The sequence below is a fragment of the Cotesia glomerata genome, linkage group LG2, assembly GCF_020080835.1.
Source record: "Cotesia glomerata isolate CgM1 linkage group LG2, MPM_Cglom_v2.3, whole genome shotgun sequence".
NCBI classification, from domain to species: Eukaryota; Metazoa; Arthropoda; class Insecta; order Hymenoptera; family Braconidae; genus Cotesia; species Cotesia glomerata.
In genome coordinates this window covers 23,782,474-23,794,743 of record NC_058159.1, presented here as the reverse complement: position 1 = coordinate 23,794,743, position 12,270 = coordinate 23,782,474, and the positions used below count along the sequence as shown (strand labels likewise).

The 12,270-nt window shown below is 28.7% G+C and overlaps 2 long non-coding RNA genes across 2 annotated transcripts; both read right to left on the bottom strand.

Annotated features, from left to right (window-relative positions):
- Positions 1-1,008: 1,008 nt before the first annotated feature.
- On the bottom strand, positions 1,009-5,613 carry LOC123259667. Its single transcript, XR_006508297.1, has 3 exons — positions 4,885-5,613; positions 2,511-2,640; positions 1,009-2,382 (listed from the first exon to the last, which is right to left on the bottom strand). It is a non-coding gene; the product is annotated as an uncharacterized LOC123259667 (long non-coding RNA).
- A 1,127-nt stretch (positions 5,614-6,740) lies between these two features.
- On the bottom strand, positions 6,741-6,940 carry LOC123259665. The gene is made up of 2 exons (XR_006508295.1): positions 6,847-6,940; positions 6,741-6,772 (listed from the first exon to the last, which is right to left on the bottom strand). It is a non-coding gene; the product is annotated as an uncharacterized LOC123259665 (long non-coding RNA).
- Between the last annotated feature and the right edge of the window lie 5,330 nt (positions 6,941-12,270).

Here is a 12,270-nt window from a genome sequence, read left to right as displayed (position 1 = left end):
AAGTGAAAACAATCTTCCAATTAAATTTAAAATCTAGATCTAAAAATACAATTCTATAAAGCGCCCAGCGGAGCGGGCGGGTAACAGCTAGTATCATATAAATGGTCTCTTTTTATTGGAACGTGCTAATTTATTAAGAATGCAATGCGCTGGTTATTTGTGTGTTCATTCGTTATCTTTCATGCCTTGGCACTGCCTTTGATCAATGAGTAGCAATGTAGGTTAACGAGTTCATAGGAGTGTCCTTCACGATCTAACGATTAAGCAAATGAGAAAGAAAAAATAATAATCGTAATTAAATTTTATAAAATTTTTCAGACGTCTATTAATGACTGTTATTTATTACTTTTTTTTTAGCTACTTCTTCTTCTTCTTCTTCTTCTTCTTCTTAGAACAACTTTTCATACTATTTTTAAATTGTTTTTTCTATTATAAATATAAATATAAATATTACTTTTATTTATGATTGTGTATTCATTTTTTCTCGTCGATAATAATTTATTTGATTGTTTGTAGAAATAGTTATGTAATTTGCGGAATATTTTATATTAGTTTTCCAACTATTTCTACAAGCATTAAATTTTATAAAATCGATAGCAAGAAATAATATATAATGAAGAAATAATATTAAATTTATAATGACAGTGATTAATGTTTGCTAAATTATTTATGGAATTTTTTTTAATTAAAATTAAAATTTTATTTAATATATCGTTGCAAAATTAATCAAATAAAAACGTATATATATTTTTTATAACTAAAAATCTTATGTAGGTCATGAATGCTAATAAATCATATACTTAACCGAAAATATAAATCATATCTGTAAAATGATTGGCGGAAAAAATTAACAATTAATCTTTTTTAAATAAATATCACATTTATGACGTTAATAAATGTTTGTAAATTAATAATTAACGTCATCATTTTGTTTTTAAATCTCAGTTCTACGAAGTTTAAATAATACTTGGCCTTAAAACTTTTTATCTATTTTTTATGTAGTGATAATTTATCAAACAAATAGACTTTATCGCGAAAATGATTTAAATTCCGATATATCTGCTTTGTAGAACACGTTCATTGATTTTTACGAAATTAAATTACCAGATGACATATATAGTCTACAAATATGACGTATGTTGAGATTAAAAATTAAACGAGAGACGTAATGGGCTGAGAAGTTTAAATATTGCGATGGTCAAAAAGTAAATAGACTTCCTAAGAAATGAGTAAGAAAATAGATATCATCGAATTATACATCTATATATATATATTAAAAATATTAGAGGTGAATTTGTTGGAGTGTCTGACAGACAAGAGTTGCCAGAATGTCATTGTCGATCGACGTTATAACAACCGGCGCCATTTATTTTTAACATAAAAAATTTCGACGAGACACCGTCGAGCCAGTTTTACTACATTTGTAATATATATGTTTTAATTTATATAGATAACTTGTTTTTTAAGATCATAAATAAATAAAATAAACTAAAATAAAAATAGTATTTAAAAAACTGCCATAAAATCAGTTATCTATTCCAGTAAATGGTTTATCTATAAATGATGCGGTCGGCGACTTGTGGAAATATTTTTTAAAATAGAGAAGACAGTAAAGTAGACACTTGTATATATCATTCTCACCGGAGTGTTGAGGAAACTAAAACTACTGTATACATATAATAAATACGTGTGAGTAATATATAAAGAGCACCAGATTCTACGACGTCAATCGGTCTGTTAAATGTGGCTTTGACGTCGTGACGAATTCTCGTAGTTCAACCTACGTAAAAATTTTAAAAAAGAAATTCAGTTCATTTATACATAATTCGTAGAATTTAAATTATTTTTTATCTTTATGACATCTAGCTCTTATACATCTGTACTTAAAAGCATAAATTCCGAAATTATTATTTCTATTGAAGTTAAATAAAAGTTGTATTTAAAATTCACTTTAATTATCTGATAAAACAATATATTAACGATAAAAATAAAAAAGCATTCTTTAACATCGTTATATTGATTAAATAATCTTGGAATCGATAAAATATGGTTCGTGTGAGCCGACAAAGTCACGTACTTACACGTATATATATAATATAAGATTATCACATGATTTCTCAGTACGGAGAACAAAAAGGATCAAGCCTGGGTCGATCGTCAAGCCGAGTATAAAAGAGCGTATTCTTGGTTTAGTTGCAAGGGCAACTGCTTGCTCGCGGAAGATCACGATTCCTCGTAAACCTCTATCCTATCCTCTATACACAACTTAAACTCAATATACTCTTCTCAGTGTCCGTCCGGTCCATGAACTCTTTAGGGATTAAAATTTCGTTAAGATAAATGAGAGTTCAGAGTAGAGAAGACTGACTAAAAGAGCTGAACCTGAGACAAGAAGAATTAATGTAGTATAGCCTCTGGGCTGGGTATAATGACCTTATGATGACTATTGCTTCACCCTTTACTTTTATTGTAACAAAAAGTTATTTTTTTTTTTATTTTATTTAACGTACCTTTATACTCAAGACATCCGCATTCGTTGAATTATCATTACCCTCATTCTTCACACAATCATTACACGGATCCGATGAAAAATTTTTTTGAATTCCTCGATCATAAAATGACTGGATAAAATCTCTTCACCTGAAAGAAATAACGAAATACATTATCATTGCGTTAACATTATTCCTAATGGAATAAATAAAAATAAGTTTGGTTAAATTTTTTTTTTTTATTTGATTATTATTGTTAAAAAAGCTATGTATTTATGTGATATATATATATATATATATATATATATATATATATATATATATATATATATATATATATATATATATATATATATATAAATTTTTTTGTATCTTGTCAGGGTAGGACTGAAGACAAAATTTACTTGGTCTTTCTACGAATTTAAAAGTAAAGGCACAGGCATCGGTTAAAGTTAAGTCTCATTTCGCGGATAAAAAGGAGCAAAAAGAAGGCCAAGAAGGAGGAGAAGAGATGTAGGATGGAAGAATGAACATGGATTTGGTCTGTGTGCATGGAAACCCTTTGTCGTCTCTGACAACTAATATGTGTAGTATGTAGTATGTGTACCACAAATATTCGTATGTGTACAGAGAGAGTGAGAGAGAGAAAGAGAGAGAGAGAGAGAGGTAAATAAGAATGAGATGTTGAAAAAAAATTTTAAAAACCAAGACACAAGATTTACACGGCAAGCTGTGCCCATCCTTTCAGAGTTTGTCTCGAGAGTATCTTCCGGGAATGGGATCCATATACCAATACCAGTTTACAGTGCTATGGGACACACAAAATGTACATAATACATCATACATTTCAAAGAATTATTATAATAATAATAAGTTATATTTTGGCTGCTCTAGCTTATTCTATTTGTACTTTCAATCACTCGGCTTGAATTTTTTTCTATTTTTTTTTTTTTGACTTTATAGTCCTGTCTCGTGGTTTTATTTGATATGAGATTTTATGTTACGTTCTATTGATAAAGTAAGAATAGAAATAAATTTACATTTTTTCATTAATAAAAAATGATTGATTATCAAATTGATTTAGGTTCAAAATAATACAGAAAATTTTTTGTCAATATTCGCTTTGAATATTTATGTTTAATTTACAATTGGGGAAGTTGGAATATTTTTTTTTTTAAAATACCAATCTGAAGATTTAAATTTATAAGTTGATATTTTAAAAAATTTTCTTAACAATAAAAATAAAGTTAAACATCTATACTAGTATTTTTTGATTTGAAAATCCGAATTTGTTCAATACAAATTAATTTTACGAGAGAAATTTAATATGCTAGTTTTTAAAAAAAAAATTAGGAAAACGGTTGACCCTGAAGGCCATCCCTGCAACTTTCCGCCAATTCTATACCTAAACGCTTGAAATCGCACTTATGACTTTTAGAGCTCTTCGAGCTCATAAATACAATTTGTGTAGTATTTTGAGCTCTCCGAGCTCAAAAAATAGCTTTTATATGGTTTTGAGCTCTTCGAGCTCAAACGTTTGATAGAAGTTTGATAAAACACTATTTTTGGTAGATTTCATAGAAATCTAACTATTGTATTGGTCCTCATGACGGAACTTTTGAAAAATTTTGCCAAATTTCGACTCAGTTCGTCGAGCGGATTCAGAAAATGCATATGGTTCAAAAGTTTATATATGTATGTATTTATATATATATATATTAGGGTGGGTCAAAAAAAACTTTTATTTTTTTTTTGATTTCATACACAAAAACTTGTTGCTAAGCACCTTTAGAAAGTACTCACCCAGTATGGGCTCTTAATATTAATGGGAACATTATCCTCATCATAGTTTTCTATTTTCAACTTAGTTTGGTATTAAAATGGTCATATCTCATTTCCAATAGCTTGTTAAGCCCGTACCATCATCAATATTTGTAGCAAATTAAATGCTCTACAAAAATGGTCTCTTATACTTTTTCGATAAATCTTACTATTTAAAAGATATTTAAGGTCAAAAATTGAAGAATTAAAAAAAAATAAGTTTTTTTTCTGAATTTTGTTACTGACTGAGTAATAATTATTATCGAATAAGCTGCATTGATTTTAGTAGGAAATTTAACGCTCTACAAAAATGGTCTCTTATACTTTTTCGATTACTCGAACCATTTCGAAGATATTCCCATTCTAATTCCAATATGCACTGATATTCATAATTTTTTGATAATTATTTTCAATTTAGTTTTTTATCAAGTTTTTTATTCAAGAATTATTATTGGGTACATAACTAGAATAACAAATTCGGTTTCATCATATGAAATTTTATATTTTAATATAATAATAATACAAAAATATATTAATTTTTTTAGATTTAGTTATCAAAATTGACTTTTATTACAGTTAGGGAATTTCGCTCGATGTTCTTTGACAACTTGCAGTAAATATTGAAACTGGTGTTCGTTTTTTGTCAAACACTGATTGTATTCAGATACCAACGCTACTCCACGCTCTGCAACGTCATTAACAACTTTCAATTGCTTGAAATATTCTTCATTTTCTTTATAACTCTCATCCGATGTCTATAATTCAATATCGACATCAAGAATCATATGATAGATCAAAGATTTTGAACAAATTTAATGATTTTTGAGAAACGAAATCACTCAAATCTTTTTGAATAATCGAATTGATGTTCTTTCGGTCAATTTCAAATCTCTTAACTTTAGAATTTATACTATCTCGAGTTTTCACAGCGTCTACTATCCATTTGTCTTTTCCATTTGCCATGACATCGAATGATTCTTTGCACTACATTATTAGTACCAGAAGTCGGAATGTCATTTTTTTTCCATAACTGTATAACCTCATCAGCTACATTTTTAGCACTTTGTTTCACAGAATATTCAAGAAAATTCAGATGATGAAAAAAGATACACATAACGTCTTTCACTGTAGGTAATTTAAGTTCAAGAATTTTTGGCATCGGTTTGCCGATTAAAGGGATTTCTTTATTGATATTAGGTAAATATCAGGTAATTCACAATTATTGTAAATATATTAAATCATAGCTGTTAATTATTTAGTTATAGTTATAGACAAGAAGACACAACTCAGAAGCTCCAAAGACTTTGTACACAATGTAGAAATACACACTACGTCTAAGACAGCGAATGCCATCTGTCATCTATATTCAAATCCGTCAATATTAATTTTACAAATTCCATTCACATTTTGTACATTAAATTAAGTTAAAATAATTCATTTCATTAACATTTGCAACTAATTACATTATATAAAAATATTAATATTTAAAATAAATTGAGACAGTGCATTTAAAATATTACCATTATCTATCGGTAGTTCTGTTATTCATTACTAGTCATACTAGCGCCATCTGTGGGATTAAATGATATATTACATGAGATATTCTGAACGTGAACTAACTGGGATACTTGTCTACGTATTCTTGATAATTTGTAATCATAAATTAAAGTCACAATTTTATCTCGGTTGAATTCCAAACTGTAAATGTAATAAATTCAGAATTGTAAATATAATGGATTCTATAAAAATTTAAACTTTCGTTAAATAGATATCATTTGTAATTACTTTTTCAAAAATATATCTATAAGAAAAGTTTTTGAACGTGTTTTAATAAAAAACAAAATTTTTTATAAAAAAACTATTTTTATTTTCAACCTTGACATTTTTGCTTTGATTACATTAAAAAGTAATTTATTTAATATAAAAATTTAATACATGCTTTAATAAAAAGTTACGGGCTTAACACTCCAATATAGTTAACAATTGCATTCAAATGCACTTTAAAATTAAAATACTGTTAGCCCTTGGCACTTAAAAAGTTTTTTTAACGTACAGTATAAAATTATTTGTATTTTAAAAATTGCTATCGCCTTATAAAATCTTTCAAACTAACGATAAATTTTTATCTTTACATTTCTATGTTATTTATTATAAAAATTAATAATAAACTAGAAACATCCAGAAGAAATCATGTCAATCATGCCCTTAATTCTTATTTTGTTGTCTTAATAAATTTAACTCACTTAGTTCAGCTGCAGCGGTTGCTGCACGAATCTCTAAATTATACTTTTGTTTCAGGTGTTCTATTGTTAGATTATGTATCTCTTCTTCATGTTGAAATTTCAGTTGAAATAATTCCTCTTCTTGCTTTATTATTTTTCTTAACCTTTCGCTTCTATAGAATTTCTCGTCTTCATTCGGTGGATTTTCTCTTCCTTTAGTTCTTTTCCTAGATTGTTGAGCTAAAATGATTTTAAAAATATTAATTAAAATATATATTTTAAGTATTATGGCTAATAAAACTATTTCTACCAACGATTTTTTAGTAACAATAGACGATGAGGGTTCACGTGGTAATTCTTCATCATCATTGCCATCATTCTCATCATCTGGGAATAGTTGTTCAAGGCTTATGTATTCTTAACATTCCATTGAGTCAACAGCATTACACTTAGCTAGATGAAAAATATTTCTCATAATTTCATTAATAGTGAACGATTAACCAATATATAAAAAGTCAGAACAGCACATATCTTAGTAGTTTTAAAAATAAAATAATTACAGAAGGAAAAAAAGATGAAAACGTCCCAGTAACTTCTTCTTCAGACATATTTGAAGAAAATAAAATCGGTGCAGTTTTAATTAAGTTTGGGGCAATAAGTGCAATATCAGGATCAACTTCAGAATCTGGAATTGATGGACCGCCCCCAGTTGCAAAGCGATGTTGCTTTTCGGTTGTCAGCGCATTCCGTTGTATTGTTTTTAGATTTGACCAAAGTTTTTTGAGTTGATCTGCGTTTTGCTGCAATATTTTTAAAAATTATAAATTCGGCATACTATGTATTAAAAAAATAAAAATGAAATTAACAGATAACTAACAATTTTTAATTGTTTCTCTTTGAAAAAATCATAATAAAACACAGTTAACGAAAAAATTTCACATCCCAAGCGGCACAAATTTTTTTTTGTTAATTTTTGTTAAATTGAAGTTGACAATTATTAATTTTTTAACTTCTTGTTAAGTGAAATCTACCAAAAAGTTAACATTTTTCTTTTGTGACGCTTGGGATGTAGAAAATTTGAAAAACTACAAGTCCAATTTTTCAAGAAAAACTTTCTAAAACTAATTTATTTGTAAAATTTAATTAAAAACTGATCAAGTGGCTGTTAATTTTAGAGTCATATTAAAAATTTAATCTCAAAATCTACCGGTCCTAATCGTTCCAAAGTATATACGAAATCTAAGTTTGGTCAATCCCTTTCGAATGGCGCAAACCGCGATCAAATCGGTCAAGCCGTTCAAAAGTTATGAGGTTTACATACATCCACACACACACACACACACACACACACACACACACACACACACACACACACACACACACACACACACACACACACACACACACACACACACACACACACACGCACACACATACACATACATGCACACATACATACATACATACATACATACAGATACCATCGCGGGAATAGTCAGGGAAGCTTCCTAGGACCTCGAAACGATGAGATTCGATGAAAACTCGATTTTCGTAAAACGGGGTAAAAACAATAACTTCCCGATTTTTTAAAATCTTCGATTTTCTTAGCGGGAAGTTAAAAACAGATCTTAATGTCTTAAAATATAAAAAAAAATTTCGAAAGCTTTTAACAGAAGAATTTCCAATTTAGAAATTTAAATAATCGCGAAATTAACAGACATTAGATAGTTTTTAGGATTTTTATAAAAAAGTCAATAGTGATAAAAAAACGTTTCAAATGTAAAAAGTATTAAAAATTATGGATGCAATTTTTTTTTTTATAATTTGTCAGTTCTAATTTATTTGTAGAATAAAACTTAAAAATGATATCAGATGTTGGTTGATTCCATTGCCATAAATTAAAGCATAAATAAATCTCAGCGGATAAATAATAAAAAGTCTATTTTGTTTATCGCAGGACCGACATGCTGATGATAGCCAAGTTGTCCAATTTTGTCTTTTTTGTAAATTATTTTTGTTTTGGCGACTGCAGTGCGTTTTTTAGTAGATTTCATAGAAATCTAACTATTGCATTGGTCCTCATGATGGAACTTTTAAAAAATTTTGCTATATTCCGACTTAACTCGACGAGCTGAGTCAGAAAATGCATATGGTTCAAAAGTTTATATATTTATGTGTATATAACGCGGCTCGTCACGACGATAGCGTCGCCAATTTACAACTGATCTTTACCAAACCCAACAGACTTATTCTACAGATAGATACTGAAGTCAAGTTCGAAGATGAGCTTAATCGGTCAAGTAATTTAGAAATGCCAGGAATTCAAAATCATAAAAATTTATATTTCTCACTTTCTTATTCGAATAACTTTTGAATGGGATAACTTATTGAATCGCTGCACGGAAAAAAGTGAACTGTAATAAATAACAGTCGATTTATAATAAGTAATGATCAACTGCTAAAAATTACCATTTCAAACAGTAAAATCGTGATTTTACTATTCACTTTATAATATTTACCATTTAAACGTTACAATTTACTCTTTATATGGAAGAAAATACTATTTCAAACAGTAATATTCGCTATGTAAATGTCTAAAATATTAAAGTATAATAATTAAGAATTCAGATTTTGATATATTTATCATTTCGTATCTAAAAAATGATCTTATGATATGTAAAAAGTATAAAATAAAGTTAGTAAATTTCTAATACAAGCAACGTCAATATTTACAAAGTAAAATGGTAAATTTTAAACGTAACGCTAGAAATCAAACTGTAATTATTGACTTGCTTGGACTGGTAAAATATATATTTTAAAAGTATAATTTTTACTGTTTCAAATGTTAAATTCTCCCAGAGTGAGACCCCCTTCTCTTTCATCTGAGTTCCCCTTCTCCTCATAATATGGACTATATATTGAAATGGCAATTTTTACTGTTTGAAACTGTAATTTTTTAAGATGAAAGAGTCGTTATTTACTATAGTGACAGCTACTAATCACTTATTTTGGATATTAAATTATAAATTGTGGCTTTTATACTTTCTACATTAAATTAAGTTCTGTAATATTTATATTTTTGCCACCCTGATGTCCACTTTACTGTTTGAAACTATAAAAATTAACCGGAATCCGACTGAATATTACAATTTACTTTTTTCCGTGTGTAAATTGCATCTGAAAGCTCTTTAAATAAGCTTCAATTTGAGTACCATATCATATGTGTAGTCTTAAAATTAAGTCCTATTCTGCTATACTAATTATGAAATTTGCTGTTGCATTCATTTTTTCTCGAAGCTACTGAAATTTTAAAATTTCTAAAACTACTGAGTATCAAATCGACTTCCATTTCGGCTGCCGAATGGCTTTTTTTTTATTCTGAAACAGTCACTTTATTCGCTCTGATTGGCTCATCGCTCTTTTCTCCTATTAGTTGAGCAAATGCGCGGGAACAACAAATCGGGCAGTAGGTAAGATTATTTTCTTCTTTGTTGATTGGAGTTTATTATTATTATTTGTTGAATTTGACACAACGCGCAGTTATAGATGTCCAGTTTGCACAAATGAAACGAAGTTCACGTAAACTTGCTGTCGAAATTTGACGTAAAGTTTACGCTAACAGTAAGGCATCAGTTGTACTTACAACTGTTTACCTGAAGTAAACTTTGAGCGAACATTTTGGTCAGTTCCGGCAATAGATTTACGCTAATTTGATGCGTAAGTTAAAGTCAAGTTCTGGGAAACTGTTGCAAATGCAAAAGTTGACGCGAACTTAACGTAAAGTGTTGACGTAAACCATTGAACATCAACTAGTTGATTGTTACTCGTGCTAACTATGGAGGGTAGAGGTACCTCTACCCTCCATAGTGCTAACGGAGTGTTATACCCTGATAGCCACCTTAACCGTAAGTTTCCTATTAGTTGATTGCCAACTTATTTAAAATCTATGGCCGCATTTTGACGACAACTTGGCAGTAAGAGTTGATGAGCAAGTATTACCGCTAACTTTCCTTCAACTTAAAGGTAATACTTAACAATACCGCATTTTGAGGAAATTTGACAAATTGCCCTGATAGCCAGCGCTTTCTCAGTAAGTGTTGACTTCCAGCAGTTACGGTTGATTTATACATCAAGTTGGCGGTAATTCTTCACTCAACAACAGTTGTAAGCAAATTGACTGAAATCTACGGCCGCAACTTGAATACAAGTTAACAATCAAACTTGTAGTTCAATTTCCTTTCAACTTTACTACAATTTGACGGAAATACTTGTACAGCAAGTTTTGACGTCTATTTGCAGAGTAAGTTATAGGTAACTAATAGGTAATCGCTCGCTTTGCCAACTCTTTCCGTCAAGTTTGCTTCAAATTGCGGACGTAGATTGGCAGTAAATTATAGGTAAGGTGGCTATCAGGGTGTATCCACTAGTAGATCATTTACCAGTATTCTCGGTAACTATTTCTACAAGGCATGCTTACTTATCGGCACACATGTGAAATAGCTAATAGATGGCGTTATAACATTAATAAAATTTAAAATAAAACCGTGAAAATGATTAAAAAGTTTCAAAAGAAAATTAAATTATAAACTACAATGAATAAAACGTAATTTTTTGAGTTAATAACAGTTATTATTAGTTAAAATTAGTTGTCATGAATTATAAATAATATAAATATTAGGGTGATTTTTTTTTTGCTTGACGTCTCAAAAGTTTCTTTAGGGTAAGAAAAAATTTTTCCCGCCTGAAAAAAATTTTTAATTCCAATTATAGATTAGCCTCAAAGGGGCGTCCCTTTTCCCATTTATATAATATGGAAAAAAAATTTTTTTAATCTTTTTATGTGCATTCATTTAAAATCCATAAAAACTTGTTCCAACTTTGAGGACCTATAACTTTTAAACCGTTCAAGTTATGAAAATTTTATATCGGATCAATTTTGTAGAGAATTTAACTTCCTACATTTGTCAAAGAATTTTTACTATTTTTTTTAAACAAAAATTTTTTTTCCATGTTATTTAAATGGGCTAATCTATAATTGGAATAAAAAATTTTTTCAGGCGAGAAAAATTTTTTCTTACCCTAAAGGAACTTTTGAGACATCAAGCAAAAAAAAAAACTTTTCAAAAAAATCACCCTCATACATATATAAGTCGTTCGGTTTCGATCTGCTAGATGATGCGAACATCGTATACCTCTTACAACTGCTCGTCTTCACATTTGTTTTAATATACAGAAATTTCCATCTTTTACTCCATAGACAAAGATCTGAAGTAGTTTAGTCAAAGCGAGGAATTACAAAATATCTATTAATTATATTTCACAAAGAAAATAAATTTAAAAAAGTGATGTACAAGAGACAATTAACGCATTTAATCTCGAATCAGTCATTTTTTGATTTTTAAAACATTATTAGTGAATAGGTATTTAATTTTTTTACTAATAAAATTATTTTTGTAAGTTTCTTGAATTATGAAGATTGTTTATAAATTTGTACGATCACTATTAACACTCTAAATAATAAAACCATGAAATAAGATAGCTCGTCAATAATTGGACCCCCGTCAAGAATACGTACTTTTATCTTTTGTTGACAATAATTAATTAATTGATTTCAATAGTTCATTGGAGTAAAGTACTACCACTATAGCGTATTATTGTCCCAACTAAATTTAATATTGTTCTGAACAAAATACCGATATTCTAATAATGGCAATTACTTTTTATTTTGATAGGAACAA